Source organism: Dreissena polymorpha, chromosome 15 (genome assembly GCF_020536995.1).
Source record: "Dreissena polymorpha isolate Duluth1 chromosome 15, UMN_Dpol_1.0, whole genome shotgun sequence".
Lineage (NCBI taxonomy): Eukaryota > Metazoa > Mollusca > Bivalvia > Myida > Dreissenidae > Dreissena > Dreissena polymorpha.
In genome coordinates this window covers 50,800,741-50,808,033 of record NC_068369.1, presented here as the reverse complement: position 1 = coordinate 50,808,033, position 7,293 = coordinate 50,800,741, and positions in this window count along the sequence as shown.

Sequence of the window (7,293 nt, the reverse complement as noted above, 5' to 3'; positions counted from 1 at the left end):
CAAAATTTGTGCGAGTGTGAAATATTCCCAACCCGTTTCTTTTGACCTTATAACAGTCACAGTGTCAAAGATTCCCAGCCTTAGTCCACAAATGATCACAAAACTGTCACTCCCCATCCTAGTCTTTTGACAATTGAACTGTCAGTGTAAAAGATTCACAGCTCTAGTCCACAATTATCCACAAAACTGTGTTGAAGCCGATGTTTCCCATCCCTAGTCCACAATGGATCACAAAACTGTCACGGAGCAAGTAACTACCACCCGTTAAGCACCGCCAGTGCAGCGCCAGCCTCAGGGTCCCAGGGTTTGATCCCCTGACAAAGAAGCTCGTCGCTGCCCAAGTAGTCGTCAAAGTCGTCAGAGTTTGAATCACTGAACATGTTAGAGCAGCGCATGGCACGAGAAGCCATCATGGCAAACCTGAAACAGATTAGTTAACTATTTATTTCCACTTTATTGCATCGAAAGCCTAAGGCTTATTTAAGCCCTCCCAAGTCCCTGTCCCGGATAGAACCAGTACTTTGTGTCTATGGGAGTGATCTCAAGAAACCTATGAGTAGGGATCAAACACGTGACCTCCCAGTTGTTGAAATAGTTTGTGCAATACTTTTTTTAAGTTACAATCCTAGATCACAGATCAGAAATATAACATATATGAAAAATATGGTTTCAAATCCATGGAGACAAAACATTTACAAAATTATATTCAATAACATTGTAGAAACATTATCTGACTAATCATAAGTCTTCTAAAGAGCTGTCACAATCCGAGGCATGAGCTTTGGGCTCAAAACTGAACGATCTTCACTTTGGAACAACATAATTTGATGCATGCGCATAGTGTCCTCCCAGTTTTTTCTTGATTAGCCTTTGTGGACTGCCTAGGCTTATCTTGGTCACACTTTAGGACTGCCTAGGCTTATCTTGGTCAACACTTTAGGACTGCCTAGGCTTATCTTGGTCGACACTTTACGACTGCCTAGGCTTATCTTTGTCGACACTTTACGACTGCCTAGGCTTATCTTGGTCGACACTTTAGGACTGCCTAGGCTTATTTTGGTCGACACTTTACGACTGCCTAGGCTTATCTTGGTCGACACTTTACGACTGCCTAGGCTTATCTTGGTCGACACTTTACGACTGCCTAGGCTTATCTTGGTTGACACTTTACGACTGCCTAGGCTTATCTTGGTCGACACTTTACGACTGCCTAGGCTTATCTTGGTCGACACTTTAAGCACATGCATCAAGACCAGTTTCCCAGAAGCTCATATTATTTAAGAAAACATGTTCACATTAAAGTTGAATATAGTCAAATAAACAATGACAGAGGCCTTATAAAAAGGGCAGGTTTTTGCGTGCAACATTTCATCGTCATATGATCATTATTGCCATTTTTATTGCGCAGACTAATCATTCACAATAGTTACCTGCCAGAAATGATGGACAGACCAACAAACTAACTTCCTTACAAAGCAAACTATTTACAGCAGCTCATCAATGTGTCCCTCATCATTGTGTGGGAGGAAATACAATGTGTCTTGTTCTGTGAAAATTGGGCTTAATGCATGTGCGTAAAGTGTCGTCCCAGATTAGCCTGTGCAGTCCGCACAGGCTAATCAGGGACGACACTTTCCTCTTAAATGGTATTTTCCGTTTAAAGGAAGTCCCTTTTTACCGAAAATCTTGTTTAAGCGGAAAGTGTCCTCCCTGATTAGCCTGTGCGGACTGTACAGGCTAATCTGGGACGACACTTTACGCACATGCATTATGACCAGCTGACATTTCAAGGATTCGTAATATTAAGAAAGAAAATCACACCGTTTCAATGTGGTTTAATAAAAACAAAGACATAATTATAACAAGATTTATTTGAGAAACACTATGCCCCCCCCCCCTCTGTAAGCCAAATATGAAGTTGCTATATAGTTTATCAGGGTTGCCACCAACCTGATGAAATAAAATTCCCTGGCTTTTCACTGACCTTTCCCTGACCAAATCTTGGTTTTCACTGACTAATTTCGGGACATATTCAGCCTCCTCTTCCCCATACAGCTGACCAAATCCACCAATATAATGTTTATTTTATTCTTTAACATAAAATATTCAACAACTAACAAAGCAGTACTACTTGCACACTAATCTATGCATGATGCAAGGCTATATAGTAAACTAGGCGCACGGAGTGTATATTGATAGGAGATGAATCGAGTATTTGACCCTTACTGTCATTGTGTCACACCGGTCTTACTGACACGTAGTGACGTCACCATCTATGTATAGAATGCCCTTACTGTAGTAAATTTAATCTTATGCAAAAACTGGTTATGGTCCAGAAAGGCCGACAACCAAAAAGGCTGCATACCAAAACGGCCGAATACCAAAAAGGCCCCAAAGCGTACCAAAAAGACCAAAAAATGAACCAAAAAGGCCTTAAAGCAATTATTGTTACTTTAGGTTTCAAATTGTGTTTACAAACAAATACACATAAATCGATATGGAATATTTCATGAAACAGGTATGAAGTTTAGTATTTTCTTTATTTGTTGTTTATGTTTAAATATACATTTACGATATATTCAGTCAATGTACAAGCACAGTCAAACAATTTATACAACAAAATATACAGTTACAAGCAAACATTTACAGACGATATACAGTCACACTGACAAAATACAACATAATAACATATAATAATATACAGTCAACGTGACAAAATACATCAGAATTTAAACTACATAATAAAATATGCATGTGCATTACTCCAGCACAACACCGTACACTTGACCGACCTTGGCCAGGATCTCGGAGGTGGTGCATTGTTTCGCCTCATACTTGTCACATTAATTAGAGATCGAAAGCGGTCGTTATAATCAGATACTACGCGAAAATAGAAAATGTCAGTTTTGCAACGGACACGCCATAGAAAACGAGTATCACTTTTTTACGTGTTTGTTCTCTATATAGAGAAATTAGAAAGGAACATTTAAAACCATATTTTCAAAGGTGGCCAACGTTAAACTTAAATAAATTTGACATTCTAATGCAGTCGGTTAATAAAAAAGACATGATAAACTTTGCTTAATATATTTTTAATGCTAATGAAATGCGTAATAATATAGACAATCAGTTACAATTTTTAATAATATCACATAAAATACAGCATGTTAATTTCTTTCGGTTTAAGTCTTCCGAATTTAATGTAGCTAGTTTTATATCGTTAAAAGTTAAGAAAAATATTTTATAATGCGCAAGTAATTATCAATAGGTGCTAATTAGTGTCATTTTACACTTAATGAGGGCTTTCTACTAATCCGTTATCAAAACAGATGCCGCAAACTGTGAATGACCCTTGACACTTGGATACCCGGTCTAATTAGCGAGTTTTTTTTGTACATTCAAATTCTTTCAACTTCTGATATTTTAAACATTGCAAGAAATAGTTTAAGAGGAAATTACAAATATATCATAATATATTATTTACTTAATTATATATGTTAAATATATTAAATATTTGTCTTAAGCAGTCACTAATCCATATGCGTATATTTAATTTAATTTATTGTTTTACATATTAATTAATAATAGCGTTGTACACTTTATATTGTGTGTTACTTTTATGACGACATTTACTTTGTTATACGGTAGGAGGTCATACCGAAACACTCACACAATGTCATCACACAATAAATTAACACTCGTGAAGAAATACGTATCATTTACACAATTTAAAAACACTATATTTCAAACGCCAAATAAAGTCCGGTATACTTTCCAATTAATGAATAAAAAAAAGCAACTACTATAGACAACTTTGACACATAAACGGGTTATATATTTCTCAATAATTCTGGATCATAAATTTGGCCGCCACGTAAGTTTACAACACCTTTATTATTACTCATTTGTTACACTTTTAGATGCAAACAGAAAGTTCAGAAAAAATATAATTTTCATAAACGGATAATTCACGTGCTTATTGGCGATATTTATGCCGACTTTGATTTCAAAATTAACGGCTTTTAATTAAAAAACTGATACATCTATTACTCAAGGAAAAATATTGTGACTAACGAACAATTCATACTGTGGATCTATGCGATAATTTTGCCGACTATGATTATAACATTAACGGCTTTGAAGTAGACTAATAAAAAAGTTATGACTATTTAATAGATATGATAATTATATTCAGCATAACTATTCAATCATAATAAAAATATTGTAAGGCCTTTTTGGTATAACATGAGGACTTTTTGATTCACTTATGCGGCCTTTTTGGTGCGGCCTTTTTGGTAAACGGCCTTTCTGGTACTATAATACCCAAAAACTATTCATCCGATTTTATTGGTTTATACGTTATCGTGTTGCTTATTAATTCCTCTTTCAAAAAATATAAGTTTTAGTAAATTCCCGTTGTTATTAATGGATTTATAGCGAGTTAAACACAAGAAATACACATTTTATGCTTTACCACCGCGCGTTTTACCGTGTTGTGGCTATCGATCTTTTACGTACAGCGAAGCGCCGAGGTTATACATTTTGATGTACCCACTCACGTCTTTTGTTGAATTATAGTTTCATTTCTCGGCCCATTTTGACAAATTATATATCATTAGAAAGCTTACGTTAATGTTGTTAACAGATATATAAATATATATTAAGTTTTTCTTCTGATTTCGACAGCCCGGCGAGTTATAACTTTAACTTTTGCAAATATCATACCGATTTGGAGTTTTAGAATCTAGATTTACGGTTGACATATGTTCGTATTTAATACCAATTTGTAGCGTTTATATTTGGAGTTCAGTTTTAAAAATTACATCTTGCTTAGGAGAATAGAATTCTGTATACGATAGAAAAAAAATGGTTTAAAAATGAAAGCAAGTAAGGAATGAAGGCGGAAGAAAGTAGCGCGCGTTCCTAACGCACTGAACTGATGCTACGGTCTTGGCGATTATGCTTTTGTTTAGAAACCGGCCATTGAATTTCCTTTGCCATATTATTATATTTTATGGAATATATTGTCGTATTTTGTTCACGAAACATATCAATAAAGCTTATTATAAATGAATCTTAATAAATTAACGATTTCAGCTCTTGTTTATAACACAGAAAGGGTGTTAAATTTATGATGAAACAGCGTATATAGCGGACCCTCTCGATATTATTCGGCTTTGCATGCATACTTGAAATAAATGGGTGTCAAAAACATTCATCGTTTGCTGTTTATTATCAACGAGGTAATTATGTATTATTATATGAAATGTTATTTACCTTAAATTATCAATTTATTAAAGATTCTTGAAAATCGCGGTCGGTGTTACGCGGGTCATTTCGTATTTTGACATCAGGGCATCATGTCCAACTATTCAAAATCAGATTTTGTTCACTGGGACGATGACGGCTTAGATTTAGACAGGCAGACAGATAGTTTATTCAGACTTATACAACAGTACATCGTCTTCAACTCAAATATATTTTTATTTTTAGACTAATTGTTAGGTGATTAAACATATAGCAGTGATGATTCTGAGAATGTTGCCATGTTTCTTATCCGTGTAATCTAGAGTCCGTGGTTTGAGCATTTTTATCGCGGTGTTCAATAAAAGATATCTCAATAATCTTGTTTATTGATAGATCTGTGGTTTTATTGCCCCTGTGTTCAGCACAAAACAATTATCTCGTTATAATCAGATACTGTGCCGACCAATACTAAATAACACTATGGTGTCATACGCCACAGCAGGGACCTATACTTGTATATTGGTCCCTAACCACAGGTGGCAATGTCTGGTCAGTTTACACTTTTTATGATACCTCCATGTCTTTTCGTGGTATTAGTGGTCATTTCTTGGAGTAATGTAACGCCAAATACTCAATTTTGCGTTTATAAGATATGTAGGGTATTGAAAACATTTATAGTCATCTTCCCATACAGATTGCCATAAACTAAATACTGTATAGATGTCAGCCAGCTTAATCATAATAATTATAAGTGCTTAATACCTATACATGTACATTTTAAACATTTAAAAAATCTAATACTTAACATTTAACGTATTTAGCGGGTACCGGTAAAAAAAACTCCGTCATTTCGTAGTCCTATAAAGAGTGTATGGTAGTGTACGGAACAACATGACTAAAAACAGCATTCTCATTTGACCACAACGGGGTTAAATAATCTTTCCGAAAAATACAAATAATACAGAGTTATAATTTAGAATTCTATATATTTATAACTCTGATAATTTATAAAGATATTTCAATTTACATGCATAGACAGTTGACCGTGATTTTCAAGAATCTTTAAATAATTTTAATTAATTGATAATTTATGGTTAATAACATTTCATATAATTTTACATTATTACCTTTTTGATAATAAACAACAAACGATGAATGTTTTGACACCCATTATATTTGAAGTATGCAAAGCCTAAAAATATCAAGATGGTCGCTATATACGCTGTTTCATCATAAAATTAACACCCTTTCTGTGTTATAATCAAGAGCTGAAATCGTTTATTTATTAAGCTTCATTAATACTTAGCTTTATTGATATGTCTCTAGAACAAAATATTTCAATATATTCCATAAAAAATATAATAATCATGGCAAAGGAAATTCAATGGCCGGTATCTAAACAAAAGCATAATCGCCAAGACCTTAGCATCAGTTCGGTTCGCTAGGACCGCGCGCTACTTTCTTCCGCCTTCATTCCTTACTTGCTTTCATTTTTAAACCATTTTTTTCCTATCATATACAGAACTCTATTCTCCTAAGCAAGATGTTATTTTTAAAACTGAACTCCAAATAAAAACGCTACAAATCGGTATAAAGTACGAACATGTCAACCGTAAATCTAGATTCTAAAACTCCAAAACGGTATGATATTTGCAAAAGTTAAAGTTATAACTCGCCGGGCGGCCAAAATCAGAAGAAAAACTTAATATATATTTATATATCAGAAAACTACGTTACGTAAGCTTTCTAATGATATATAATTTGTCAAAATCGGCATAGAAATGAAACTATAATTTAACAAAATACGTGAGTGGGTACATCAAATGTATAACCTCGGCGCCTTGATAAAAGATCGATAGTTACGACACGGTCACGTGACTTAGACACAACAAGATATTTGGCGTAACGGTCCCGTTTCTTATCCGTGTAATCTAGAGTCCGTGCTAGGCGTAAGCATTCTTGATTTATAATCCGGAAACCATTTTACTATTTCGAGTCACTGTGACCTTGACCTTTGACCTAGTGACCAGAAAATCAATAGGGGTC